Below are 22153 nucleotides of genomic sequence, written 5' to 3'. Positions count from 1 at the left end.
GTGTCTTTAAAGCACCATTTAATGAAATTTTCACTTTTTCATATGGTACTCTGTACTGTGAGCATTGGTGGTTCAGTGGTAGAATTCTCGCTTGCCATGCGGGAGGCCTGGGTCTGATTCCTAGCCAAGGCAGTATCTATCTAAGAAGTTTGATGTTCTAGTATAGCAATCTTCTCTTATACAGCACTATGATCAGGTTCTTCTTTTGAAGTACTTTGACCTTGATTTTTAATGAAATTTTCACTTTTTGATATGGTCCTCTACACTGTGAGCACTAGTGTTTCAGTGGTAGAATTCTCGCTTGCCATGCGAGAGGCCTGGGTCTGATTCCCAGCCAATGCAGTGTTTGTTGTTCTACTACAGTGATCTTCTGCTATACAGTACCATGATCAGGTTGATTTTTTTGAAACACTTTGACCTTCAGGTTAAATTAAATTTTCAGTCTTTTACTTGGCATTTTCTTTCTTTGAGCATAAGTAGTTCAGTGGTAGAATTCTCGCCTGCTATGTGGGAGGTTTGAGTCTGATGCCCAACCAATTCACTATCTGTTCAAGAGGTTTGTTGTTATTATCCAGTGATATTCTGTTAGACTGTACCATGATCGGGTTCACATTTTTTGAAGCACTTTGACTTTGACCTTCGTGTTTAATGAAATTTTCACTTTTTCATATGGCACTTTGTACTGTGAGTAGGGTTGCCACCTGTCCCTTAAAATAAGGAACGATCCGAAATTGGGAATTAAATGTTGTGTTCCGTATTGAACTAATACGGAATATTAATGAACGGAGACATTTCTATGCATTTTAGGAGTTTTGTGGATGTCCCTTTTTTTCTCTGCCTGTACAGCTTTGGGCGCGAGGGGGGCGTCCCGTTTTTCTTATTTCTGAAGGTGGCAACCCTAACTGTGAGCATTGGCAGTTCAGTGGTAGAATTCTTGCTTGCCTTGCAAGAGGTCTGGGTCTGATTCTCAGCCAATGCAATCAATGTTTGAGAAGTTTGTTGTTCTAATACAGCAATCTTCTGTTATACAGTGCTATGATCAGGTTCTTTTATGAAGCAGTTTGACCTTAATTTTTAATGAAATTTTCACTTTTTCTTATGGTGCTGTTTACTGTGAGCATTGGTGGTTCTGTTGTAGAATTCTCGCTTGCCATGCGAGAGGCCTCGGTCCGGTTCCCAGCCAATGCATTATTTGTTTAAGTAGTTTGTTGTTCTAAAACAGTGATCTTCTGTTATACTGGAGGCCAGGATTGTATGGCCCCGTCCCAACTCTCCCCGTTGGGACTCAAATGAATGAGTATGTAAGTGCCAGGGTGAAAGATATTTACAGTGCTGAAATGAGGAGCGCGTGAGTTAAGAGGCAGGCTCCCGTGGGCGTGGCCCCGTCCACCGGAGCCACCGGCCGCAGGGCGGGAAAAGCGCCAGGGCCCCGATCAACCCCCACCCCAGACAACCCACGGCGCACCCGCAACCACCCACCCCTCCCCCCGCCGCCCGAGCACCCACCCCGCATTCCGAGCAGACGCTACGCCAAACGCCGGAGACCAGGGGATGTCCACCTCACCAGCAAGGAACAGCAAGTTTTCAGCTGCAGAAGGATGCATACAACTTCCCTGGACACCCCGCGTACATCAATTTATGTATACATTTTTATTACTTTTATGGCATTCCTTCGCAGACGAGAGAGAGTCCTTATTCTATGTTCATCGTTCTTACGACTGTGTCCCACTGTTGTCCATATTTGTCCATTTTATTTGACTGTTTGCCAGATATTTTTTCTAATGCTACATACTCATTGATTAGATTTAGCTATTGGTTCATGGTAACGTTTTGTGAGTTTTTCCAATTCAGCAATATTGTTTTTTTGGCTATCGTTAAACTTGCTAGTAGTGGACGGGCTTGAGGGTTTGAGATATTACCTGTATTAAGATCGCCAAGCAGACAAAGACAATGGAATCTTGCAGTTCAATAGGAAAGAAAGGAAAGAATGCAGTATTTGTTTCAGAAGTTTGTTGTTCTAATACAGCGATCTTCTGTTATACAGTGCTATGATCAGGTTCTTTTTCTGAAGCACTTTGACCTTCATTTTTAATAAATTTTCACTTTTTGATATGGCCCTCTACACTGTGACCATTGGTGGTTCAGTGGTAGAATTCTCACTTGCCATGTGAGAAGCCTGGGTCTGATTCCCAGCCAATGCAGTATTTGTTGAAGAAGTTTGTTGTTCTAAAACAGTGATCTTCTGTGATACAGTGCTATGATCAGGTTCTTTTTTTGAAGCAATTTGGCCTTCATTTTTAATGAATTTTTCACTTCTTCATATGGTCCTCTGTGGTGTGAGCATTGGTGGTTCAGTGGTAGAATTCTCGCTTGCCATGCGAGAGGCCTGGGTCGGATTCCCAGCCAATGCAGTATGTGTTTAAGCAGTTTGTTCTTCTAATACAGTGATCTTCTTTTATACAGTGCGATGATCAGGTTCTTTATTTGAAGCACTTTGACCTTCATTTTAAATGAGATTTTAACTTTTTGATATGGCCCTCTATACTGTGACCCTTGGTGATTCAGTGGTAGAATCTTCGCTTGCCATGTGAGAGGCCTGGGTCCGATTCCCAGCCAATGCAGTATCTGTTTAAGAAGTTTGATGTTCTAATATAGCAATCTCCTGTTATACAGTGCTAGATCAGGTTCTATTTTTGAAGAAATTTGACCTTCATTTTTAATAAAATTTTCACTTTTTGATATGGCCCTCTACACTGTGACCATTGGTAGTTCAGTGGTAGAATTCTCACTTGCCATGTGAGAGGCCTGGGTCTGATTCCCCAGCCAATGCAGTATTTGTTGAGGACGTTTGTTGTTCTAATACAGCGATCTTCTGTTATACAGTGCTATGATCAGGTTCTTTTTTTTTTTTTGAAGCACTTTGACCTTCATTTTTAATGAATTTTTCACTTTTTCATATGGTGATCTGAGGTGTGAACATTGGTGGTTCAGTGGTAGAATTCTCGCTTAGCCAAAGCAGTATCTGTTTAAGAAGTCAGATGTTCTAATAGAGCGATCTTGTGTTATACAGTGCTATGATCAGTTCTTTTTTTGAAGCACTTTGATCTTCATTTTTAATGCAATTTTCGCTTTTTCCATGTGGTTCAGTAGTAGAATTCTCGCTTGCCATGTGAGAGCCCTGGGTCCGATTTGCAGCCAATGCAGTATCTGTTTAAGAAGTTTGATGTTCTAATATAGTAATCTTCTGTTATACAGCACTATAATCAGGTTCTTCTTTTGAAGCACTTTGACCTTGATTTTTAATAAAATTTTCAGTTTTTGATAAGGCCCTCTACACTGTGAACATTGGTGGTTCAGTGGTAGAATTCTCACTTGACATGTGAGAGGCCTGGGTCTGATTCCCAGCCAATGCAGTATTTGTTGAAGAAGTTTGTTGTTCTAAAACAGTGATCTTCTGTGATACAGTGCTATGATCAGGTTCTGTTTTTTGAAGCACTTTGACCTTCATTTTTAATGAAATTTTCACTTTTTCATATGGCCCTCTGTGGTGTGAGCATTGGTGGTTCAGTGGTAGAATTCTCACTTGCTATGCAAGAGGCCTGGATTCGATTCCCAGCCAATGCAGTATGTATTTAAGCAGTTTGTTCTTCTAATACAGTGATCTTCTTTTATACAGTGCTATGATCAGGTTCTTTATTTGAAGCACTTTGACCTTCATTTTAATTTAATTTTAATTTTTTGATATGGCCCCCAAGACTGTCACCAATGGTGGTTCAGTGGTAGAATCTTCGCCAGTCATGTGAGAGGCCAGGGTTCGATTCCCAGTCAATGCAGTATCTCTTTAAGAAGTTAGATGTTCTAATACAGCAATTTTCTGTTATACAGTGCGAGATCAAGTTCTTTTTTTGAAGCAATTTGACCTTCATTTTTAATGAAATTTTCACTTTTTCATGATATTGTGTCCTGTGAGCATTGGTGGTTCAGTGGAAGAATTCCCGTTTGCCATGCGAGAGGCCTGAGTCTGATTCCCAGCCAATGCAGTATTTGTTGAAGAAGTTTGTTGTTCTAATAGAGCGATCTTCTGTTATGCAGTGCTATGATCAGGTTCTTTTTTTTTTTTTTTTGAAGCACTTTGACCTTCATTTTTAAGGAAATTTTCACTTTTTCCATATGGTCCTCTGTGGTGTGAGCATTGGTGGTTCAGTGGTAGAATTCTCGCTTGCCATGCGAGAGGCCTGGGTCTGATTCCCAGCCAATGCAGTATGTGTTTAAGCAGTTTGTTCTTCTAATACAGTGATCTTTGTTTATACAGTGTTATGATCAGGTTCTTTATTTGAAGCATTTTGACCTTCACTTTTAATGAAATTTTCACTCTTTCATATGGTACTCTGTTCTGTGAGCAGTGAATTGGTGGTTCAGTGGTAGAATTCTCGCTTGCCATGCGAGAGGCCTGGGTCCGATTCGCAGCCAATGCAGTATCTGTTCAAGGAGTTTGATGTTCTAATATAGCAATCTGCTGTTATACAGCACTATAATCAGGTTTAGCTTTTGAAGCACTTTGACCTTGATTTTTAATGAAATTTTCACTTTTTCATATGGAGCTTTCTGCTGTGGGCATTGGTGGTTCAGTGGTAGAATTCTCGCTTGCCATGCAAGAGACCTGGGTCCGATTCCCAGCCAATGCAGTATCTGTTTAAGCAGTTTGTTCTTCTAATACAGTGATCTTTGTTTATACAGTGTTATGGTCAGGTTCTTTATTTGAAGCACTTTGACCTTCATTTTTAATTAAATTTTCACTTTTTCATATGGTACTCTGTTCTGCGAGCAGTGAGCATTGGTGGTTCAGTGGTAGAATTCTCGCTTGCCATGCGAGAGGCCTGGGTCCGATTCCCAGCCAATGCAGTATCTGTTTAAGCAGTTTGTTCTTCTAATACAGTGATCTTTGTTTATACAGTGTTATGATCAGGTTCTTTATTTGAAGCACTTTGACCTTCATTTTTAATGAAATTTTCACTCTTTCATATGGTACTCTGTTCTGTCAGCAGTGAGCATTGGTGGTTCAGTGGTAGAATTCTCGCTTGCCATGTGAGAGGCCTGGGTCCGATCCCCAGCCAATGCAGTATCTGTTCAAGGAGTTGGATGTTCTATTATAGCAATCTGCTGTTATACAGCACTATAATCAGGTTTTGCTTTTGAAGCACTTTGACCTTCATTTTTAATGAAATTTTCACTTTTTTATATGGTCCTCTGTTCGGTCAGCAGTGAGCATTGGTGGTTCAGTGGTAGAATTCTCGCTTGCCATGCGAGAGGCCTGGCTCTGATTCCCAACCAATGCAGTATTTGTTGAAGAAGTTTGTTGTTCTAAAACAGCGATCTTCTGTGATACAGTGCTATGATCAGGTTCTTTATTTGAAGCACTTTGACCTTCATTTTTATTTGGTAGAATTCTCGCTTGCCATGAGAGAGACCTGGGTCCGATTCCCAGCCAATGCAGTATCTGTTCAAGGAGTTTGATGTTCTAATATAGCAATCTGCTGTTATACAGCACTATAATCAGGTTTTGCTTTTGAAGCACTTTGACCTTGATTTTTAATGAAATTTTCACTTTTTCATATGGTGCTTTCTACTGTGGGCATTGGTGGTTCAGTGACAGAATTCTCGCTTCCCATGCGAGAGACCTGGGTCCGATTCCCAGCCAATGCAGTATCTGTTCAAGGAGTTTGATGTTCTAACATAGCAATCTGCTGTTATACAGCACTATAATCAGGTTTTGCTTTTGAAGCACTTTAACCTTGATTTTTAATGAAATTTTCACTTTTTCATATGGTACTTTCTGCTGTGGGCATTGGTGGTTCAGTGGTAGAATTCTCGCTTGCCATGCGAGAGGCCTGGGTCTGATTCCCAGCCAATGCAGTATGTGTTTAAGCAGTTTGTTCTTCTAATACAGTGATCTTTGTTTATAAAGTGTTATGATCAGGTTCTTTATTTGAAGCACTTTGACCTTCACTTTTAATGAAATTTTCACTCTTTCATATGGTACTCTGTTCTGTGAGCAGTAAATTGGTGGTTCAGTGGTAGAATTCTCGCTTGCCATGCGAGAGGCCTGGGTCCGATTCGCAGCCAATGCAGTATCTGTTCAAGGAGTTTGATGTTCTAATATAGCAATCTGCTGTTATACAGCACTGTAATCAGGTTTAGCTTTTGAAGCACTTTGACCTTGATTTTTAATGAAATTTTCACTTTTTCATATGGAGCTTTCTACTGTGGGCATTGGTGGTTTAGTGGTAGAACTCTCGCTTGCCATGCAAGAGACCTGGGTCCGATTCCCAGCCAATGCAGTATCTGTTTAAGCAGTTTGTTCTTCTAATACAGTGATCTTTGTTTATACAGTGTTATGGTCAGATTCTTTATTTGAAGCACTTTGACCTTCATTTTTAATTAAATTTTCACTTTTTCATATGGTACTCTGTTCTGTGAGCAGTGAGCATTGGTGGTTCAGTGGTAGAATTCTCGCTTGCCATGCGAGAGGCCTGGGTCCGATTCCCAGCCAATGCAGTATCTGTTTAAGCAGTTTGTTCTTCTAATACAGTGATCTTTGTTTATACAGTGTTATGATCAGGTTCTTTATTTGAAGCACTTTGACCTTCATTTTTAATGAAATTTTCACTCTTTCATATGGTACTCTGTTCTGTCAGCAGTGAGCATTGGTGGTTCAGTGGTAGAATTCTCGCTTGCCATGTGAGAGGCCTGGGTCCGATCCCCAGCCAATGCAGTATTTGTTGAAGAAGTTTGTTGTTCTAAAACAGCGATCTTCTGTGATACAGTGCTATGATCAGGTTCTTTATTTGAAGCACTTTGACCTTCATTTTTATTTGGTAGAATTCTCGCTTGCCATGAGAGAGACCTGGGTCCGATTCCCAGCCAATGCAGTATCTGTTCAAGGAGTTTGATGTTCTAATATAGCAATCTGCTGTTATACAGCACTATAATCAGGTTTTGCTTTTGAAGCACTTTGACCTTCATTTTTAATGAAATTTTCACTTTTTTATATGGTACTCTGTTCGGTCAGCAGTAAGCATTGGTGGTTCAGTGGTAGAATTCTCGCTTGCCATGCGAGAGGCCTAGGTCTGATTCCCAACCAATGCAGTATTTGTTGAAGAAGTTTGTTGTTCTAAAACAGCGATCTTCTGTGATACAGTGCTATGATCAGGTTCTTTATTTGAAGCACTTTGACCTTCATTTTTATTTGGTAGAATTCTCGCTTGCCATGAGAGAGACCTGGGTCCGATTCCCAGCCAATGCAGTATCTGTTTAAGCAGTTTGTTCTTCTAATACAGTGATCTTTGTTCTTACAGTACTATAATCAGGTTCTGCTTTTGAAGCACTTTGACCTTGATTTTGAATGAAATTTTCACTTTTTCATATGGTTTTCTGCTCTGTGAGCGTTGGTGGTTCAGTGGTAGAATTCTCGTTTGCCATGCGAGAGGCCTGGGTCTGATTCCCAGCCAATGCAGTATTTGTTGAAGAAGTTTGTTGTTCTAAAACAGCGATCTTCTGTGATACAGTGCTATGATCAGGTTCTTTATTTGAAGCACTTTGACCTTCATTTTTAATAAAATTTTAACTTTTTGATATGGCCCTCTACACTGTGACCATTGGTGGTTCAGTGGTAGAATCTTCGCTTGCCATGCGAGAGACCTGGGTCCGATTCCCAGCCAATGCAGTATTTGTTTAAGCAGTTTGTTCATCTAATACAGTGATCTTTGTTTATAGAGTGTTATGATCAGGTTCTTTATTTGAAGCACTTTGACCTTCATTTTTAATGAAATTTTCACTCTTTCATATGGTACTCTGTTCTGTCAGCAGTGAGCATTGGTGGTTCAGTGGTAGAATTCTCGCTTGCCATGCGAGAGACCTGGGTCCGATTCCCAGCCGATGCAGTATCTGTTTAAGCAGTTTGTTCATCTAATACAGTGATCTTTGTTTATAGAGTGTTATGATCAGGTTCTTTATTTGAAGCCCTTTGACCTTCATTTTTAATGAAATTTTCACTCTTTCATATGGTACTCTGTTCTGTCAGCAGTGAGCATTGGTGGTTCAGTGGTAGAATTCTCGCTTGCCATGCGAGAGGCTTGGGTCTGATTCCCAACCAATTCAGTATCGGTTCAAGGAGTTTGATGTTCTAATATAGCAATCTGCTGTTATACACCACTATAATCAGGTTTTTCTTTTGAAGCACTTTGACCTTGATTTTTAATGAAATTTTCACTTTTTCATATGGTGCTTTCTGCTGTGGGCATTGGTGGTTCAGTGGTAGATTTCTCGCTTGCCATGCGAGAGACCTGCGTCCGATTCCCAGCCAATGCAGTATCTGTTTAAGCAGTTTGTTCTTCTAATACAGTGATCTTTGTTTATACAGTGTTATGATCAGGTTCTTTATTTGAAGCACTTTCACCTTCATTTTTAATGAAATTTTCACTCTTTCATATGGTACTCTGTTCTGTCGGCAGTGAGCATTGGTGGTTCAGTGGTAGAATTCTCGCTTGCCATGCGAGAGGCCTGGGTCCGATTCCCAGCCAATGCAGTATCTGTTTAAGCAGTTTGTTCTTCTAATACAGTGATCTTTGTTTATACAGTGTTATGATCAGGTTCTTTATTTGAAGCACTTTGACCTTCATTTTTAATGAAATTTTCACTCTTTCATATGGTACTCTGTTCTGTCAGCAGTGAGCATTGGTGGTTCAGTGGTAGAATTCTCGCTTGCCATATGAGAGGCCTGGGTCTGATTCCCAGCCAATGCAGTATCTGTTCAAGGAGTTTGATGTTCTATTATAGCAATCTGCTGTTATACAGCACTATAATCAGGTTTTGCTTTTGAAGCACTTTGACCTTGATTTTTAATAAAATGTTCACTTTTTCATCTGGCACTTTCTGCTGTGGGCATTGGTGGTTCAGTGGTAGAATTCTCGCTTGCCATGCGAGAGGCCTGGGTCCGATTCCCAGCCAATGCAGTATCTGTTCAAATAGTTTGATGTTCTAATATAGCAATCTGCTGTTATACAGCACTATAATCAGGTTTTGCCTTTGAAGCACTTTGACCTTGATTTTTAATGAAATTTTCACTTTTTCATATGGTGCTTAATTCTGTGGGCATTGGTGGTTCAGTGGTAGAATTCTCGCTTGCCATGCGAGAGGCCTGGGTCTGATTCCCAGCCAATTCAGTATCGGTTCAAGGAGTTTGATGTTCTAATATAGCAATCTGCTGTTATACACCACTATAATCAGGTTTTGCTTTTGAAGCACTTTGACCTTGATTTTTAATGAAATTTTCACTTTTTCATATGGTGCTTTCTGCTGTGGGCATTGGTGGTTCAGTGGTAGAATTCTCGCTTCCCATGCGAGAGGCCTGGTTCCGATTCCCAGCCAATGCAGTATCTGTTCAAGGAGTTTGGTGTTCTAATATAGCAATCTGCTGTTATACAGCACTATAATCAGGTTTTGCTTTTGAAGCACTTTAACCTTGATTTTTAATGAAATTTTCACTTTTTCATATGGTACTTTCTGCTGTGGGCATTGGTGGTTCAGTGGTAGAATTCTCGCTTGCCATTCGAGAGGCCTGGGTCTGATTCCCAGCCAATGCAGTATGTGTTTTCAGCAGTTTGTTCTTCTAATACAGTGATCTTTGTTTATACAGTGTTATGATCAGGTTCTTTATTTGAAGCACTTTGACCTTCACTTTTAATGAAATTTTCACTCTTTCATATGGTACTCTGTTCTGTGAGCAGTGAATTGGTGGTTCAGTGGTAGAATTCTCGCTTGCCATGCGAGAGGCCTGGGTCCGATTCGCAGCCAATGCAGTATCTGTTCAAGGAGTTTGATGTTCTAATATAGCAATCTGCTGTTATACAGCACTATAATCAGGTTTAGCTTTTGAAGCACTTTGACCTTGATTTTAATGAAATTTTCACTTTTTCATATGGAGCTTTCTCCTGTGGGCATTGGTGGTTCAGTGGTAGAACTCTCGCTTGCCATGCAAGAGACCTGGGTCCGATTCCCAGCCAATGCAGTATCTGTTTAAGCAGTTTGTTCTTCTAATACAGTGATCTTTGTTTATACGGTGTTATGGTCAGATTCTTTATTTGAAGCACTTTGACCTTCATTTTTAATTAAATTTTCACTTTTTCATATGGTACTCTGTTCTGTGAGCAGTGAGCATTGGTGGTTCAGTGGTAGAGTTCTCGCTTGCCATGCGAGAGACCTGGGTCCGATCCCAGCCAATGCAGTATCTGTTTAAGCAGTTTGTTCATCTAATACAGTGATCTTTGTTTATAGAGTGTTATGATCAGGTTCTTTATTTGAAGCACTTTGACCTTCATTTTTAATGAAATTTTCCCTCTTTCATATGGTACTCTGTTCTGTCAGCAGTGAGCATTGGTGGTTCAGTGGTAGAATTCTCGCTTCCCATGCGAGAGGCCTGGGTCTGATTCCCAGCCAATGCAGTATCTGTTCAAGGAGTTTGATGTTCTATTATAGCAATCTGCTGTTATACAGCACTATAATCAGGTTTTGCTTTTGAAGCACTTTGACCTTCATTTTTAATGAAATTTTCACTTTTTTATATGGTACTCTGTTCGGTCAGCAGTGAGCATTGGTGGTTCAGTGGTAGAATTCTCGCTTGCCATGCGAGAGGCCTGGGTCTGATTCCCAACCAATGCAGTATTTGTTGAAGAAGTTTGTTGTTCTAAAACAGCGATCTTCTGTGATACAGTGCTATGATCAGGTTCTTTATTTGACGCACTTTGACCTTCATTTTTATTTGGTAGAATTCTCGCTTGCCATGCGAGAGACCTGGGTCCGATTCCCAGCCAATGCAGTATCTGTTTAAGCAGTTTGTTCTTCTAATACAGTGATCTTTGTTCTTACAGTAATATAATCAGGTTCTGCTTTTGAAGCACTTTGACCTTGATTTTTAATGAAATTTTCACTTTTTCATATGGTATTCTGCTCTGTGAGCGTTGGTGTTTCAGTGGTAGAATTCTCGTTTGCCATGCGAGAGGCCTGGGTCTGATTCCCAGCCAATGCAGTATTTGTTGAAGAAGTTTGTTGTTCTAAAACAGCGATCTTCTGTGATACAGTGCTATGATCAGGTTCTTTATTTGAAGCACTTTGACCTTCATTTTTAATAAAATTTTAACTTTTTGATATGGCCCTCTACACTGTGACCATTGGTGGTTCAGTGGTAGAATCTTCGCTTGCCATGCGAGAGACCTGGGTCCGATTCCCAGCCAATGCAGTATCTGTTTAGGCAGTTTGTTTTTCTAATACAGTGATCGTCTTTTATACAGCGCTATGATAAGGTTCTTATTTGAAGCACTTTGACCTTCATTTTTAATGAAATTTTCACTTTTCCCATATGGTCCTCTGTGGTGTGAGCATTGGTGGTTCAGTGGTAGAATTCTTGCTTGCCATGCGAGAGGCCTGGGTCCGATTCCCAGCCATTGCAGTATCTGTTCAAGGAGTTTGATGTTCTATTATAGCAATCTGCTGTTATACAGCACTATAATCAGGTTTTGCTTTTGAAGCACTTTGACCTTGATTTTTAATGAAATTTTCACTTTTTCATGTGGTGCTTTCTGCTGTGGGCATTGGTGGTTCAGTGACAGAATTCTCGCTTCCCATGCGAGAGACCTGGGTCTGATTCCCAGCCAATGCAGTATCTGTTCAAGGAGTTTGATGTTCTAATATAGCAATCTTCTGTTATACAGTGCTAGATCAGGTTCTTTTTTTGAAGCAATTTGACCTTCATTTTTAATGAATTTTTCACTTTTTCCATATGGTCCTCTGTGGTGTGAGCATTGGTGGTTCAGTGGTAGAATTCTCGCTTGCCATGCGAGAGGCCTGGGTCCGATTCCCAGCCAATGCAGTATCTGTTTAAGAAGTTTGATGTTCTAATATAGCAATCTTCTGTTATACAGTGCTAGATCAGGTTCTTTTTTTGAAGCAATTTGACCTTCATTTTTAATGAAATTTTCACTTTTTCATATGGTGCTTTCTTCTGTGGGCATTGGTGGTTCAGTGGTAGAATTCTCGCTTGCCATGCGAGAGGCCTGGGTCTGATTCCCAGCCAATTCAGTATCGGTTCAAGGAGTTTGATGTTCTAATATAGCAATCTGCTGTTATACACCACTATAATCAGGTTTTGCTTTTGAAGCACTTTGACCTTGATTTTTAATGAAATTTTCACTTTTTCATATGGTGCTTTCTGCTGTGGGCATTGGTGGTTCAGTGGTAGAATTCTCGCTTCCCATGCGAGAGGCCTGGGTCCGATTCCCAGCCAATGCAGTATCTGTTCAAGGAGTTTGATGTTCTAATATAGCAATCTGCTGTTATACAGCACTATAATCAGGTTTTGCTTTTGAAGCACTTTGACCTTGATTTTTAATGAAATTTTCACTTTTTCATATGGTATTCTGCTCTGTGAGCGTTGGTGGTTCAGTGGTAGAATTCTCGTTTGCCATGCGAGAGGCCTCGGTCTGATTCCCAGCCAATGCAGTATTTGTTGAAGAAGTTTGTTGTTCTAAAACAGCGATCTTCTGTGATACAGTGCTATGATCAGGTTCTTTATTTGAAGCACTTTGACCTTCATTTTTAATAAAATTTTAACTTTTTGATATGGCCCTCTACACTGTGACCATTGGTGGTTCAGTGGTAGAATTCTCGCTTGCCATGCGAGAGGCCTGGGTCCGATTCGCAGCCAATGCAGTATCTGTTCAAGGAGTTTGATGTTCTAATATAGCAATCTGCTGTTATACAGCACTATAATCAGGTTTAGCTTTTGAAGCACTTTGACCTTGATTTTTAATGAAATTTTCACTTTTTCATATGGAGCTTTCTGCTGTGGGCATTGGTGGTTCAGTGGTAGAACTCTCGCTTGCCATGCAAGAGGCCTGGGTCTGATTCCCAGCCAATGCAGTATTTGTTGAAGAAGTTTGTTGTTCTAAAACAGCGATCTTCTGTGATACAGTGCTATGATCAGGTTCTTTATTTGAAGCACTTTGACCTTCATTTTTATTTGGTAGAATTCTCGCTTGCCATGAGAGAGACCTGGGTCCGATTCCCAGCCAATGCAGTATCTGTTTAAGCAGTTTGTTCTTCTAATACAGTGATCTTTGTTCTTACAGTACTATAATCAGGTTCTGCTTTTGAAGCACTTTGACCTTGATTTTTAATGAAATTTTCACTTTTTCATATGGTATTCTGCTCTGTGAGCGTTGGTGGTTCAGTGGTAGAATTCTCGTTTGCCATGCGAGAGGCCTCGGTCTGATTCCCAGCCAATGCAGTATTTGTTGAAGAAGTTTGTTGTTCTAAAACAGCGATCTTCTGTGATACAGTGCTATGATCAGGTTCTTTATTTGAAGCACTTTGACCTTCATTTTTAATAAAATTTTAACTTTTTGATATGGCCCTCTACACTGTGACCATTGGTGGTTCAGTGGTAGAATTCTCACTTGCCATGTGAGAAGCCTGGGTCTGATTCCCAGCCAATGCAGTATTTGTTGAAGAAGTTTGTTGTTCTAAAACAGCGATCTTCTGTGATACAGTGCTATGATCAGGTTCTTTATTTGACGCACTTTGACCTTCATTTTTATTTGGTAGAATTCTCGCTTGCCATGCGAGAGACCTGGGTCCGATTCCCAGCCAATGCAGTATCTGTTTAAGCAGTTTGTTCTTCTAATACAGTGATCTTTGTTCTTACAGTAATATAATCAGGTTCTGCTTTTGAAGCACTTTGACCTTGATTTTTAATGAAATTTTCACTTTTTCATATGGTATTCTGCTCTGTGAGCGTTGGTGGTTCAGTGGTAGAATTCTCGTTTGTCATGCGAGAGGCCTGGGTCTGATTCCCAGCCAATTCAGTATCGGTTCAAGGAGTTTGATGTTCTAATATAGCAATCTGCTGTTATACACCACTATAATCAGGTTTTGCTTTTGAAGCACTTTGACCTTGATTTTTAATGAAATTTTCACTTTTTCATATGGTGCTTTCTGCTGTGGGCATTGGTGGTTCAGTGGTAGATTTCTCGCTTGCCATGCGAGAGACCTGCGTCCGATTCCCAGCCAATGCAGTATCTGTTTAAGCAGTTTGTTCTTCTAATACAGTGATCTTTGTTAATACAGTGTTATGATCAGGTTCTTTATTTGAAGCACTTTGACCTTCACTTTTATTGAAATTTTCACTCTTTCATATGGTACTCTGTTCTGTGAGCAGTGAATTGGTGGTTCATTGGTAGAATTCTCGCTTGCCATGCGAGAGGCCTGGGTCCGATTCGCAGCCAATGCAGTATCTGTTCAAGGAGTTTGATGTTCTAATATAGCAATCTGCTGTTATACAGCACTATAATCAGGTTTAGCTTTTGAAGCACTTTGACCTTGATTTTTAATGAAATTTTCACTTTTTCATATGGAGCTTTCTGCTGTGGGCATTGGTGGTTCAGTGGTAGAACTCTCGCTTGCCATGCAAGAGGCCTGGGTCTGATTCCCAGCCAATGCAGTATTTGTTGAAGAAGTTTGTTGTTCTAAAACAGCGATCTTCTGTGATACAGTGCTATGATCAGGTTCTTTATTTGAAGCACTTTGACCTTCATTTTTATTTGGTAGAATTCTCGCTTGCCATGAGAGAGACCTGGGTCCGATTCCCAGCCAATGCAGTATCTGTTTAAGCAGTTTGTTCTTCTAATACAGTGATCTTTGTTCTTACAGTACTATAATCAGGTTCTGCTTTTGAAGCACTTTGACCTTGATTTTTAATGAAATTTTCACTTTTTCATATGGTATTCTGCTCTGTGAGCGTTGGTGGTTCAGTGGTAGAATTCTCGTTTGCCATGCGAGAGGCCTCGGTCTGATTCCCAGCCAATGCAGTATTTGTTGAAGAAGTTTGTTGTTCTAAAACAGCGATCTTCTGTGATACAGTGCTATGATCAGGTTCTTTATTTGAAGCACTTTGACCTTCATTTTTAATAAAATTTTAACTTTTTGATATGGCCCTCTACACTGTGACCATTGGTGGTTCAGTGGTAGAATTCTCACTTGCCATGTGAGAAGCCTGGGTCTGATTCCCAGCCAATGCAGTATTTGTTGAAGAAGTTTGTTGTTCTAAAACAGCGATCTTCTGTGATACAGTGCTATGATCAGGTTCTTTATTTGACGCACTTTGACCTTCATTTTTATTTGGTAGAATTCTCGCTTGCCATGCGAGAGACCTGGGTCCGATTCCCAGCCAATGCAGTATCTGTTTAAGCAGTTTGTTCTTCTAATACAGTGATCTTTGTTCTTACAGTAATATAATCAGGTTCTGCTTTTGAAGCACTTTGACCTTGATTTTTAATGAAATTTTCACTTTTTCATATGGTATTCTGCTCTGTGAGCGTTGGTGGTTCAGTGGTAGAATTCTCGTTTGTCATGCGAGAGGCCTGGGTCTGATTCCCAGCCAATGCAGTATTTGTTGAAGAAGTTTGTTGTTCTAATATAGCAATCTGCTGTTATACACCACTATAATCAGGTTTTGCTTTTGAAGCACTTTGACCTTGATTTTTAATGAAATTTTCACTTTTTCATATGGTGCTTTCTTCTGTGGGCATTGGTGGTTCAGTGGTAGAATTCTCGCTTGCCATGCGAGAGGCCTGGGTCTGATTCCCAGCCAATTCAGTATCGGTTCAAGGAGTTTGATGTTCTAATATAGCAATCTGCTGTTATACACCACTATAATCAGGTTTTGCTTTTGAAGCACTTTGACCTTGATTTTTAATGAAATTTTCACTTTTTCATATGGTGCTTTCTGCTGTGGGCATTGGTGGTTCAGTGGTAGAATTCTCGCTTCCCATGCGAGAGGCCTGGTTCCGATTCCCAGCCAATGCAGTATCTGTTCAAGGAGTTTGATGTTCTAATATAGCAATCTGCTGTTATACAGCACTATAATCAGGTTTTGCTTTTGATGCACTTTGACCTTGATTTTTAATGAAATTTCACTTTTTCATATGGTGCTTTCTGCTGTGGGCATTGGTGGTTCAGTGACAGAATTCTCGCTTCCCATGCGAGAGACCTGGGTCCGATTCCCAGCCAATGCAGTATCTGTTCAAGGAGTTTGGTGTTCTAATATAGCAATCTGCTGTTATACAGCACTATAATCAGGTTTTGCTTTTGAAGCACTTTAACCTTGATTTTTAATGAAATTTTCACTTTTTCATATGGTACTTTCTGCTGTGGGCATTGGTGGTTCAGTGGTAGAATTCTCGCTTGCCATGCGAGAGGCCTGGGTCTGATTCCCAGCCAATGCAGTATGTGTTTTCAGCAGTTTGTTCTTCTAATACAGTGATCTTTGTTTATACAGTGTTATGATCAGGTTCTTTATTTGAAGCACTTTGACCTTCACTTTTAATGAAATTTTCACTCTTTCATATGGTACTCTGTTCTGTGAGCAGTGAATTGGTGGTTCAGTGGTAGAATTCTCGCTTGCCATGCGAGAGGCCTGGGTCCGATTCGCAGCCAATGCAGTATCTGTTCAAGGAGTTTGATGTTCTAATATAGCAATCTGCTGTTATACAGCACTATAATCAGGTTTAGCTTTTGAAGCACTTTGACCTTGATTTTTAATGAAATTTTCACTTTTTCATATGGAGCTTTCTCCTGTGGGCATTGGTGGTTCAGTGGTAGAACTCTCGCTTGCCATGCAAGAGACCTGGGTCCGATTCCCAGCCAATGCAGTATCTGTTTAAGCAGTTTGTTCTTCTAATACAGTGATCTTTGTTTATACGGTGTTATGGTCAGATTCTTTATTTGAAGCACTTTGACCTTCATTTTTAATTAAATTTTCACTTTTTCATATGGTACTCTGTTCTGTGAGCAGTGAGCATTGGTGGTTCAGTGGTAGAGTTCTCGCTTGCCATGCGAGAGACCTGGGTCCAATCCCAGCCAATGCAGTATCTGTTTAAGCAGTTTGTTCATCTAATACAGTGATCTTTGTTTATAGAGTGTTATGATCAGGTTCTTTATTTGAAGCACTTTGACCTTCATTTTTAATGAAATTTTCCCTCTTTCATATGGTACTCTGTTCTGTCAGCAGTGAGCATTGGTGGTTCAGTGGTAGAATTCTCGCTTCCCATGCGAGAGGCCTGGGTCTGATTCCCAGCCAATGCAGTATCTGTTCAAGGAGTTTGATGTTCTATTATAGCAATCTGCTGTTATACAGCACTATAATCAGGTTTTGCTTTTGAAGCACTTTGACCTTCATTTTTAATGAAATTTTCACTTTTTTATATGGTACTCTGTTCGGTCAGCAGTGAGCATTGGTGGTTCAGTGGTAGAATTCTCGCTTGCCATGCGAGAGGCCTGGGTCTGATTCCCAACCAATGCAGTATTTGTTGAAGAAGTTTGTTGTTCTAAAACAGCGATCTTCTGTGATACAGTGCTATGATCAGGTTCTTTATTTGACGCACTTTGACCTTCATTTTTATTTGGTAGAATTCTCGCTTGCCATGCGAGAGACCTGGGTCCGATTCCCAGCCAATGCAGTATCTGTTTAAGCAGTTTGTTCTTCTAATACAGTGATCTTTGTTCTTACAGTAATATAATCAGGTTCTGCTTTTGAAGCACTTTGACCTTGATTTTTAATGAAATTTTCACTTTTTCATATGGTATTCTGCTCTGTGAGCGTTGGTGGTTCAGTGGTAGAATTCTCGTTTGCCATGCGAGAGGCCTGGGTCTGATTCCCAGCCAATGCAGTATTTGTTGAAGAAGTTTGTTGTTCTAAAACAGCGATCTTCTGTGATACAGTGCTATGATCAGGTTCTTTATTTGAAGCACTTTGACCTTCATTTTTAATAAAATTTTAACTTTTTGATATGGCCCTCTACACTGTGACCATTGGTGGTTCAGTGGTAGAATCTTCGCTTGCCATGCGAGAGACCTGGGTCCGATTCCCAGCCAATGCAGTATCTGTTTAGGCAGTTTGTTTTTCTAATACAGTGATCGTCTTTTATACAGCGCTATGATAAGGTTCTTATTTGAAGCACTTTGACCTTCATTTTTAATGAAATTTTCACTTTTCCCATATGGTCCTCTGTGGTGTGAGCATTGGTGGTTCAGTGGTAGAATTCTTGCTTGCCATGCGAGAGGCCTGGGTCCGATTCCCAGCCATTGCAGTATCTGTTCAAGGAGTTTGATGTTCTATTATAGCAATCTGCTGTTATACAGCACTATAATCAGGTTTTGCTTTTGAAGCACTTTGACCTTGATTTTTAATGAAATTTTCACTTTTTCATATGGTGTTTTCTGCTGTGGGCATTGGTGGTTCAGTGGTAGAATTCTCGCTTGCCATGCGAGAGACCTGGGTCCGATTCCCAGCCAATGCAGTATCTGTTTAAGCAGTTTGTTCTTCTAATACAGTGATCTTTGTTAAAACAGTGTTATGATCAGGTTCTTTATTTGAAGCACTTTGACCTTGATTTTCAATGAAATTTTCAGTCTTTCATATGGTAGTCTGTTCTGTCAGCAGTGAGCATTGGTGGTTCAGTGGTAGAATTCTCGCTTCCCATGCGAGAGACCTGGGTCCGATTCCCAGCCAATGCAGGATCTGTTCAAGGAGTTTGATGTTCTAATATAGCAATCTGCTCTTATACAGCACTATAATCAGGTTTTGCTTTTGAAGCACTTTGACCTTGATTTTTAATAAAATGTTCACTTTTTCATCTGGCACTTTCTGCTGTGGGCATTGGTGGTTCAGTGGTAGAACTCTCGCTTGCCATGCAAGAGACCTGGGTCCGATTCCCAGCCAATGCAGTATCTGTTTAAGCAGTTTGTTCTTCTAATACAGTGATCGTCTTTTATACAGCGCTATGATAAGGTTCTTATTTGAAGCACTTTGACCTTCATTTTTAATGAAATTTTCACTTTTCCCATATGGTCCTCTGTGGTGTGAGCATTGGTGGTTCAGTGGTAGAATTCTTGCTTGCCATGCGAGAGGCCTGGGTCCGATTCCCAGCCATTGCAGTATCTGTTCAAGGAGTTTGATGTTCTATTATAGCAATCTGCTGTTATACAGCACTATAATCAGGTTTTGCTTTTGAAGCACTTTGACCTTGATTTTTAATGAAATTTTCACTTTTTCATATGGTGCTTTCTGCTGTGGGCATTGGTGGTTCAGTGGTAGAATTCTCGCTTGCCATGCGAGAGACCTGGGTCCGATTCCCAGCCAATGCAGTATCTGTTTAAGCAGTTTGTTCTTCTAATACAGTGATCTTTGTTAAAACAGTGTTATGATCAGGTTCTTTATTTGAAGCACTTTGACCTTGATTTTCAATGAAATTTTCAGTCTTTCATATGGTAGTCTGTTCTGTCAGCAGTGAGCATTGGTGGTTCAGTGGTAGAATTCTCGCTTCCCATGCGAGAGACCTGGGTCCGATTCCCAGCCAATGCAGGATCTGTTCAAGGAGTTTGATGTTCTAATATAGCAATCTGCTCTTATACAGCACTATAATCAGGTTTTGCTTTTGAAGCACTTTGACCTTGATTTTTAATAAAATGTTCACTTTTTCATCTGGCACTTTCTGCTGTGGGCATTGGTGGTTCAGTGGTAGATTTCTCGCTTGCCATGCGAGAGACCTGGGTCTGATTCCCAGCCAATGCAGTATCTGTTCAAGGAGTTTGATGTTCTAATATAGCAATCTTCTGTTATACAGTGCTAGATCAGGTTCTTTTTTTGAAGCAATTTGACCTTCATTTTTAATGAAATTTTCACTTTTTCATGATATTCTGTACTGTGAGCATTAGTGGTTCAGTGGAAGAATTCCCGCTTGCCATGCGAGAGGCCTGGGTCTGATTCCCAGCCAATGCAGTAGTTGTTGAAGAAGTTTGTTGTTCTAGAATAGCGATCTTCTGTTATACAGTGCTATGATCAGGTTCTTTTTTTTTTTTTGAAGCACTTTGACCTTCATTTTTAATGAATTTTTCACTTTTTCCATATGGTCCTCTGTGGTGTGAGCATTGGTGGTTCAGTGGTAGAATTCTCGCTTGCCATGCGAGAGGCCTGGGTCTGATTCCCAGCCAATGCAGTATCTGTTTAAGAAGTTTGATGTTCTAATATAGCAATCTTCTGTTATACAGTCCTAGATCAGGTTCTTTTTTTGAAGCAATTTGACCTTCATTTTTAATGAAATTTTCACTTTTTCATGATATTCTGTACTGTGAGCATTAGTGGTTCAGTGGAAGAATTCCCGCTTGCCATGCGAGAGCCCTGGGTCTGATTCCCAGCCAATGCAGTAGTTGTTGAAGAAGTTTGTTGTTCTAGAATAGCGATCTTCTGTTATACAGTGCTATGATCAGGTTCTTTTTTTTTTTTGAAGCACTTTGACCTTCATTTTTAATGAATTTTTCACTTTTTCCATATGGTCCTCTGTGGTGTGAGCATTGGTGGTTCAGTGGTAGAATTCTCGCTTGCCATGCGAGAGGCCTGGGTCCGATTCCCAGCCAATGCAGTATCTGTTTAAGAAGTTTGATGTTCTAATATAGCAATCTTCTGTTATACAGTGCTAGATCAGGTTCTTTTTTTGAAGCAATTTGACCTTCATTTTTAATGAAATTTTCACTTTTTCATGATATTCTGTACTGTGAGCATTAGTGGTTCAGTGGAAGAATTCCCGCTTGCCATGCGAGAGGCCTGGGTCTGATTCCCAGCCAATGCAGTAGTTGTTGAAGAAGTTTGTTGTTCTAGAATAGCGATCTTCTGTTATACAGTGCTATGATCAGGTTCTTTTTTTTTTTTGAAGCACTTTGACCTTCATTTTTAATGAATTTTTCACTTTTTCCATATGGTCCTCTGTGGTGTGAGCATTGGTGGTTCAGTGGTAGAATTCTCGCTTGCCATGCGAGAGGCCTGGGTCTGATTCCCAGCCAATGCAGTATCTGTTTAAGAAGTTTGATGTTCTAATATAGCAATCTTCTGTTATACAGTCCTAGATCAGGTTCTTTTTTTGAAGCAATTTGACCTTCATTTTTAATGAAATTTTCACTTTTTCATGATATTCTGTACTGTGAGCATTAGTGGTTCAGTGGAAGAATTCCCGCTTGCCATGCGAGAGGCCTGGGTCTGATTCCCAGCCAATGCAGTAGTTGTTGAAGAAGTTTGTTGTTCTAGAATAGCGATCTTCTGTTATACAGTGCTATGATCAGGTTCTTTTTTTTTTTTGAAGCACTTTGACCTTCATTTTTAATGAATTTTTCACTTTTTCCATATGGTCCTCTGTGGTGTGAGCATTGGTGGTTCAGTGGTAGAATTCTCGCTTGCCATGCGAGAGGCCTGGGTCCGATTCCCAGCCAATGCAGTATCTGTTTAAGAAGTTTGATGTTCTAATATAGCAATCTTCTGTTATACAGTGCTAGATCAGGTTCTTTTTTTGAAGCAATTTGACCTTCATTTTTAATGAAATTTTCACTTTTCCCATATGGTCCTCTGTGGTGTGAGCATTGGTTGGTCAGTGGTAGAATTCTCGCTTCCCATGTGAGAGGCCTGGGTCCAATTCCCAGCCAATGCAGTAGTTGTTGAAGAAGTTTGTTGTTCTAGAATAGTGATCTTCTGTTATACAGTGCTATGATCAGGTTCTTTTTTTTTTTTAAGCACTTTGACCTTCATTTTTAATGAATTTTTCACTTTTTCCATATGGTCCTCTGTGGTGTGAGCATTGGTGGTTCAGTGGTAGAATTCTCGCTTGCCGTGCGAGAGGCCTGGGTCCGATTCCCAGCCAATGCAGTATCTGTTTAGGCAGTTTGTTTTTCTAATACAGTGATCGTCTTTTATACAGCGCTATGATAAGGTTCTTATTTGAAGCACTTTGACCTTCATTTTTATGAAATTTTCACTTTTTCATATGGTATGCTGTTCTGTGAGTGTTGGTGGTTCAGTGGTAGAATTCTCGTTTGCCATGCGAGAGGCCTGGGTCCGATTCCCAGCCAATGCAGTATCTGTTTAAGAAGTCAGGTGTTCTAATATAGTAATCTGCTGTTACACAGCACTATAATCAGGTACTTCTTTTGAAGCACTTTGACCTTGATTTTTAATAAAATTTTCCCTTTTTGATATGGCCCTCTACACTGTGACCATTGG

The 22153-nt window shown here is 40.2% G+C and overlaps 58 non-coding genes across 58 annotated transcripts; all 58 read left to right on the top strand.

The window, feature by feature from the left end:
• Window positions 1–2340: 2340 nt before the first annotated feature.
• Window positions 2341–2411, top strand: trnag-gcc (transfer RNA glycine (anticodon GCC)). The gene has a single exon. It is a non-coding gene; the product is annotated as a tRNA-Gly (tRNA).
• Window positions 2412–3342: 931 nt separating this feature from the next.
• Window positions 3343–3413, top strand: trnav-gac (transfer RNA valine (anticodon GAC)). Its single transcript has one exon. It is a non-coding gene; the product is annotated as a tRNA-Val (tRNA).
• A 140-nt stretch (window positions 3414–3553) lies between these two features.
• trnas-gcu (transfer RNA serine (anticodon GCU)) lies at window positions 3554–3624 on the top strand. Its single transcript has one exon. It is a non-coding gene; the product is annotated as a tRNA-Ser (tRNA).
• Window positions 3625–4189: 565 nt separating this feature from the next.
• Window positions 4190–4260, top strand: trnag-gcc (transfer RNA glycine (anticodon GCC)). The gene has a single exon. It is a non-coding gene; the product is annotated as a tRNA-Gly (tRNA).
• Window positions 4261–4614: 354 nt separating this feature from the next.
• trnag-gcc (transfer RNA glycine (anticodon GCC)) lies at window positions 4615–4685 on the top strand. The gene has a single exon. It is a non-coding gene; the product is annotated as a tRNA-Gly (tRNA).
• Window positions 4686–4831: 146 nt separating this feature from the next.
• trnag-gcc (transfer RNA glycine (anticodon GCC)) lies at window positions 4832–4902 on the top strand. The gene has a single exon. It is a non-coding gene; the product is annotated as a tRNA-Gly (tRNA).
• A 146-nt stretch (window positions 4903–5048) lies between these two features.
• trnag-gcc (transfer RNA glycine (anticodon GCC)) lies at window positions 5049–5119 on the top strand. Its single transcript has one exon. It is a non-coding gene; the product is annotated as a tRNA-Gly (tRNA).
• A 513-nt stretch (window positions 5120–5632) lies between these two features.
• Window positions 5633–5703, top strand: trnag-ccc (transfer RNA glycine (anticodon CCC)). Its single transcript has one exon. It is a non-coding gene; the product is annotated as a tRNA-Gly (tRNA).
• Window positions 5704–5842: 139 nt separating this feature from the next.
• On the top strand, window positions 5843–5913 carry trnag-gcc (transfer RNA glycine (anticodon GCC)). The gene has a single exon. It is a non-coding gene; the product is annotated as a tRNA-Gly (tRNA).
• Window positions 5914–6267: 354 nt separating this feature from the next.
• On the top strand, window positions 6268–6338 carry trnag-gcc (transfer RNA glycine (anticodon GCC)). Its single transcript has one exon. It is a non-coding gene; the product is annotated as a tRNA-Gly (tRNA).
• Window positions 6339–6484: 146 nt separating this feature from the next.
• On the top strand, window positions 6485–6555 carry trnag-gcc (transfer RNA glycine (anticodon GCC)). The gene has a single exon. It is a non-coding gene; the product is annotated as a tRNA-Gly (tRNA).
• A 146-nt stretch (window positions 6556–6701) lies between these two features.
• Window positions 6702–6772, top strand: trnag-gcc (transfer RNA glycine (anticodon GCC)). The gene has a single exon. It is a non-coding gene; the product is annotated as a tRNA-Gly (tRNA).
• Window positions 6773–7442: 670 nt separating this feature from the next.
• On the top strand, window positions 7443–7513 carry trnag-gcc (transfer RNA glycine (anticodon GCC)). The gene has a single exon. It is a non-coding gene; the product is annotated as a tRNA-Gly (tRNA).
• A 139-nt stretch (window positions 7514–7652) lies between these two features.
• On the top strand, window positions 7653–7723 carry trnag-gcc (transfer RNA glycine (anticodon GCC)). The gene has a single exon. It is a non-coding gene; the product is annotated as a tRNA-Gly (tRNA).
• A 146-nt stretch (window positions 7724–7869) lies between these two features.
• trnag-gcc (transfer RNA glycine (anticodon GCC)) lies at window positions 7870–7940 on the top strand. Its single transcript has one exon. It is a non-coding gene; the product is annotated as a tRNA-Gly (tRNA).
• Window positions 7941–8513: 573 nt separating this feature from the next.
• trnag-gcc (transfer RNA glycine (anticodon GCC)) lies at window positions 8514–8584 on the top strand. Its single transcript has one exon. It is a non-coding gene; the product is annotated as a tRNA-Gly (tRNA).
• Window positions 8585–8730: 146 nt separating this feature from the next.
• Window positions 8731–8801, top strand: trnag-gcc (transfer RNA glycine (anticodon GCC)). Its single transcript has one exon. It is a non-coding gene; the product is annotated as a tRNA-Gly (tRNA).
• A 139-nt stretch (window positions 8802–8940) lies between these two features.
• On the top strand, window positions 8941–9011 carry trnag-gcc (transfer RNA glycine (anticodon GCC)). Its single transcript has one exon. It is a non-coding gene; the product is annotated as a tRNA-Gly (tRNA).
• A 139-nt stretch (window positions 9012–9150) lies between these two features.
• On the top strand, window positions 9151–9221 carry trnag-gcc (transfer RNA glycine (anticodon GCC)). The gene has a single exon. It is a non-coding gene; the product is annotated as a tRNA-Gly (tRNA).
• Window positions 9222–9360: 139 nt separating this feature from the next.
• On the top strand, window positions 9361–9431 carry trnag-ccc (transfer RNA glycine (anticodon CCC)). The gene has a single exon. It is a non-coding gene; the product is annotated as a tRNA-Gly (tRNA).
• A 139-nt stretch (window positions 9432–9570) lies between these two features.
• On the top strand, window positions 9571–9641 carry trnag-gcc (transfer RNA glycine (anticodon GCC)). Its single transcript has one exon. It is a non-coding gene; the product is annotated as a tRNA-Gly (tRNA).
• Window positions 9642–9995: 354 nt separating this feature from the next.
• Window positions 9996–10066, top strand: trnag-gcc (transfer RNA glycine (anticodon GCC)). Its single transcript has one exon. It is a non-coding gene; the product is annotated as a tRNA-Gly (tRNA).
• A 146-nt stretch (window positions 10067–10212) lies between these two features.
• On the top strand, window positions 10213–10282 carry trnag-gcc (transfer RNA glycine (anticodon GCC)). The gene has a single exon. It is a non-coding gene; the product is annotated as a tRNA-Gly (tRNA).
• A 146-nt stretch (window positions 10283–10428) lies between these two features.
• Window positions 10429–10499, top strand: trnag-ccc (transfer RNA glycine (anticodon CCC)). The gene has a single exon. It is a non-coding gene; the product is annotated as a tRNA-Gly (tRNA).
• A 146-nt stretch (window positions 10500–10645) lies between these two features.
• On the top strand, window positions 10646–10716 carry trnag-gcc (transfer RNA glycine (anticodon GCC)). Its single transcript has one exon. It is a non-coding gene; the product is annotated as a tRNA-Gly (tRNA).
• A 506-nt stretch (window positions 10717–11222) lies between these two features.
• On the top strand, window positions 11223–11293 carry trnag-gcc (transfer RNA glycine (anticodon GCC)). Its single transcript has one exon. It is a non-coding gene; the product is annotated as a tRNA-Gly (tRNA).
• A 139-nt stretch (window positions 11294–11432) lies between these two features.
• On the top strand, window positions 11433–11503 carry trnag-gcc (transfer RNA glycine (anticodon GCC)). The gene has a single exon. It is a non-coding gene; the product is annotated as a tRNA-Gly (tRNA).
• Window positions 11504–11642: 139 nt separating this feature from the next.
• Window positions 11643–11713, top strand: trnag-ccc (transfer RNA glycine (anticodon CCC)). Its single transcript has one exon. It is a non-coding gene; the product is annotated as a tRNA-Gly (tRNA).
• Window positions 11714–11852: 139 nt separating this feature from the next.
• On the top strand, window positions 11853–11923 carry trnag-gcc (transfer RNA glycine (anticodon GCC)). The gene has a single exon. It is a non-coding gene; the product is annotated as a tRNA-Gly (tRNA).
• A 138-nt stretch (window positions 11924–12061) lies between these two features.
• trnag-gcc (transfer RNA glycine (anticodon GCC)) lies at window positions 12062–12132 on the top strand. Its single transcript has one exon. It is a non-coding gene; the product is annotated as a tRNA-Gly (tRNA).
• A 139-nt stretch (window positions 12133–12271) lies between these two features.
• trnag-ccc (transfer RNA glycine (anticodon CCC)) lies at window positions 12272–12342 on the top strand. The gene has a single exon. It is a non-coding gene; the product is annotated as a tRNA-Gly (tRNA).
• A 559-nt stretch (window positions 12343–12901) lies between these two features.
• On the top strand, window positions 12902–12972 carry trnag-gcc (transfer RNA glycine (anticodon GCC)). The gene has a single exon. It is a non-coding gene; the product is annotated as a tRNA-Gly (tRNA).
• A 1508-nt stretch (window positions 12973–14480) lies between these two features.
• Window positions 14481–14551, top strand: trnag-gcc (transfer RNA glycine (anticodon GCC)). The gene has a single exon. It is a non-coding gene; the product is annotated as a tRNA-Gly (tRNA).
• An 873-nt stretch (window positions 14552–15424) lies between these two features.
• On the top strand, window positions 15425–15495 carry trnad-guc (transfer RNA aspartic acid (anticodon GUC)). The gene has a single exon. It is a non-coding gene; the product is annotated as a tRNA-Asp (tRNA).
• Window positions 15496–15634: 139 nt separating this feature from the next.
• Window positions 15635–15705, top strand: trnag-gcc (transfer RNA glycine (anticodon GCC)). Its single transcript has one exon. It is a non-coding gene; the product is annotated as a tRNA-Gly (tRNA).
• Window positions 15706–15844: 139 nt separating this feature from the next.
• On the top strand, window positions 15845–15915 carry trnag-ccc (transfer RNA glycine (anticodon CCC)). Its single transcript has one exon. It is a non-coding gene; the product is annotated as a tRNA-Gly (tRNA).
• Window positions 15916–16053: 138 nt separating this feature from the next.
• On the top strand, window positions 16054–16124 carry trnag-ccc (transfer RNA glycine (anticodon CCC)). The gene has a single exon. It is a non-coding gene; the product is annotated as a tRNA-Gly (tRNA).
• Window positions 16125–16263: 139 nt separating this feature from the next.
• On the top strand, window positions 16264–16334 carry trnag-gcc (transfer RNA glycine (anticodon GCC)). Its single transcript has one exon. It is a non-coding gene; the product is annotated as a tRNA-Gly (tRNA).
• Window positions 16335–16689: 355 nt separating this feature from the next.
• trnag-gcc (transfer RNA glycine (anticodon GCC)) lies at window positions 16690–16760 on the top strand. The gene has a single exon. It is a non-coding gene; the product is annotated as a tRNA-Gly (tRNA).
• A 146-nt stretch (window positions 16761–16906) lies between these two features.
• On the top strand, window positions 16907–16976 carry trnag-gcc (transfer RNA glycine (anticodon GCC)). The gene has a single exon. It is a non-coding gene; the product is annotated as a tRNA-Gly (tRNA).
• Window positions 16977–17122: 146 nt separating this feature from the next.
• trnag-ccc (transfer RNA glycine (anticodon CCC)) lies at window positions 17123–17193 on the top strand. The gene has a single exon. It is a non-coding gene; the product is annotated as a tRNA-Gly (tRNA).
• A 146-nt stretch (window positions 17194–17339) lies between these two features.
• Window positions 17340–17410, top strand: trnag-gcc (transfer RNA glycine (anticodon GCC)). Its single transcript has one exon. It is a non-coding gene; the product is annotated as a tRNA-Gly (tRNA).
• A 296-nt stretch (window positions 17411–17706) lies between these two features.
• trnag-gcc (transfer RNA glycine (anticodon GCC)) lies at window positions 17707–17777 on the top strand. Its single transcript has one exon. It is a non-coding gene; the product is annotated as a tRNA-Gly (tRNA).
• Window positions 17778–17916: 139 nt separating this feature from the next.
• Window positions 17917–17987, top strand: trnag-gcc (transfer RNA glycine (anticodon GCC)). The gene has a single exon. It is a non-coding gene; the product is annotated as a tRNA-Gly (tRNA).
• Window positions 17988–18126: 139 nt separating this feature from the next.
• On the top strand, window positions 18127–18197 carry trnag-gcc (transfer RNA glycine (anticodon GCC)). Its single transcript has one exon. It is a non-coding gene; the product is annotated as a tRNA-Gly (tRNA).
• Window positions 18198–18336: 139 nt separating this feature from the next.
• Window positions 18337–18407, top strand: trnag-gcc (transfer RNA glycine (anticodon GCC)). Its single transcript has one exon. It is a non-coding gene; the product is annotated as a tRNA-Gly (tRNA).
• Window positions 18408–18553: 146 nt separating this feature from the next.
• Window positions 18554–18624, top strand: trnag-ccc (transfer RNA glycine (anticodon CCC)). Its single transcript has one exon. It is a non-coding gene; the product is annotated as a tRNA-Gly (tRNA).
• A 139-nt stretch (window positions 18625–18763) lies between these two features.
• On the top strand, window positions 18764–18834 carry trnag-gcc (transfer RNA glycine (anticodon GCC)). Its single transcript has one exon. It is a non-coding gene; the product is annotated as a tRNA-Gly (tRNA).
• Window positions 18835–18973: 139 nt separating this feature from the next.
• Window positions 18974–19044, top strand: trnag-gcc (transfer RNA glycine (anticodon GCC)). Its single transcript has one exon. It is a non-coding gene; the product is annotated as a tRNA-Gly (tRNA).
• Window positions 19045–19183: 139 nt separating this feature from the next.
• On the top strand, window positions 19184–19254 carry trnag-gcc (transfer RNA glycine (anticodon GCC)). Its single transcript has one exon. It is a non-coding gene; the product is annotated as a tRNA-Gly (tRNA).
• A 146-nt stretch (window positions 19255–19400) lies between these two features.
• On the top strand, window positions 19401–19471 carry trnag-ccc (transfer RNA glycine (anticodon CCC)). Its single transcript has one exon. It is a non-coding gene; the product is annotated as a tRNA-Gly (tRNA).
• A 139-nt stretch (window positions 19472–19610) lies between these two features.
• Window positions 19611–19681, top strand: trnag-gcc (transfer RNA glycine (anticodon GCC)). Its single transcript has one exon. It is a non-coding gene; the product is annotated as a tRNA-Gly (tRNA).
• Window positions 19682–20034: 353 nt separating this feature from the next.
• trnag-gcc (transfer RNA glycine (anticodon GCC)) lies at window positions 20035–20105 on the top strand. The gene has a single exon. It is a non-coding gene; the product is annotated as a tRNA-Gly (tRNA).
• Window positions 20106–20457: 352 nt separating this feature from the next.
• trnag-gcc (transfer RNA glycine (anticodon GCC)) lies at window positions 20458–20528 on the top strand. The gene has a single exon. It is a non-coding gene; the product is annotated as a tRNA-Gly (tRNA).
• A 352-nt stretch (window positions 20529–20880) lies between these two features.
• Window positions 20881–20951, top strand: trnag-gcc (transfer RNA glycine (anticodon GCC)). The gene has a single exon. It is a non-coding gene; the product is annotated as a tRNA-Gly (tRNA).
• A 352-nt stretch (window positions 20952–21303) lies between these two features.
• Window positions 21304–21374, top strand: trnag-gcc (transfer RNA glycine (anticodon GCC)). Its single transcript has one exon. It is a non-coding gene; the product is annotated as a tRNA-Gly (tRNA).
• Window positions 21375–21728: 354 nt separating this feature from the next.
• trnag-gcc (transfer RNA glycine (anticodon GCC)) lies at window positions 21729–21799 on the top strand. Its single transcript has one exon. It is a non-coding gene; the product is annotated as a tRNA-Gly (tRNA).
• Window positions 21800–21936: 137 nt separating this feature from the next.
• On the top strand, window positions 21937–22007 carry trnag-gcc (transfer RNA glycine (anticodon GCC)). Its single transcript has one exon. It is a non-coding gene; the product is annotated as a tRNA-Gly (tRNA).
• Window positions 22008–22153: the final 146 nt, after the last annotated feature.

The sequence above is a fragment of the Corythoichthys intestinalis genome, chromosome 19 (assembly GCF_030265065.1).
Source record: "Corythoichthys intestinalis isolate RoL2023-P3 chromosome 19, ASM3026506v1, whole genome shotgun sequence".
Taxonomy (NCBI): Eukaryota; Metazoa; Chordata; class Actinopteri; order Syngnathiformes; family Syngnathidae; genus Corythoichthys; species Corythoichthys intestinalis.
The sequence above is the reverse complement of the archived record's forward strand: the minus strand, read 5'-3'. Positions and strand labels throughout refer to the sequence as shown.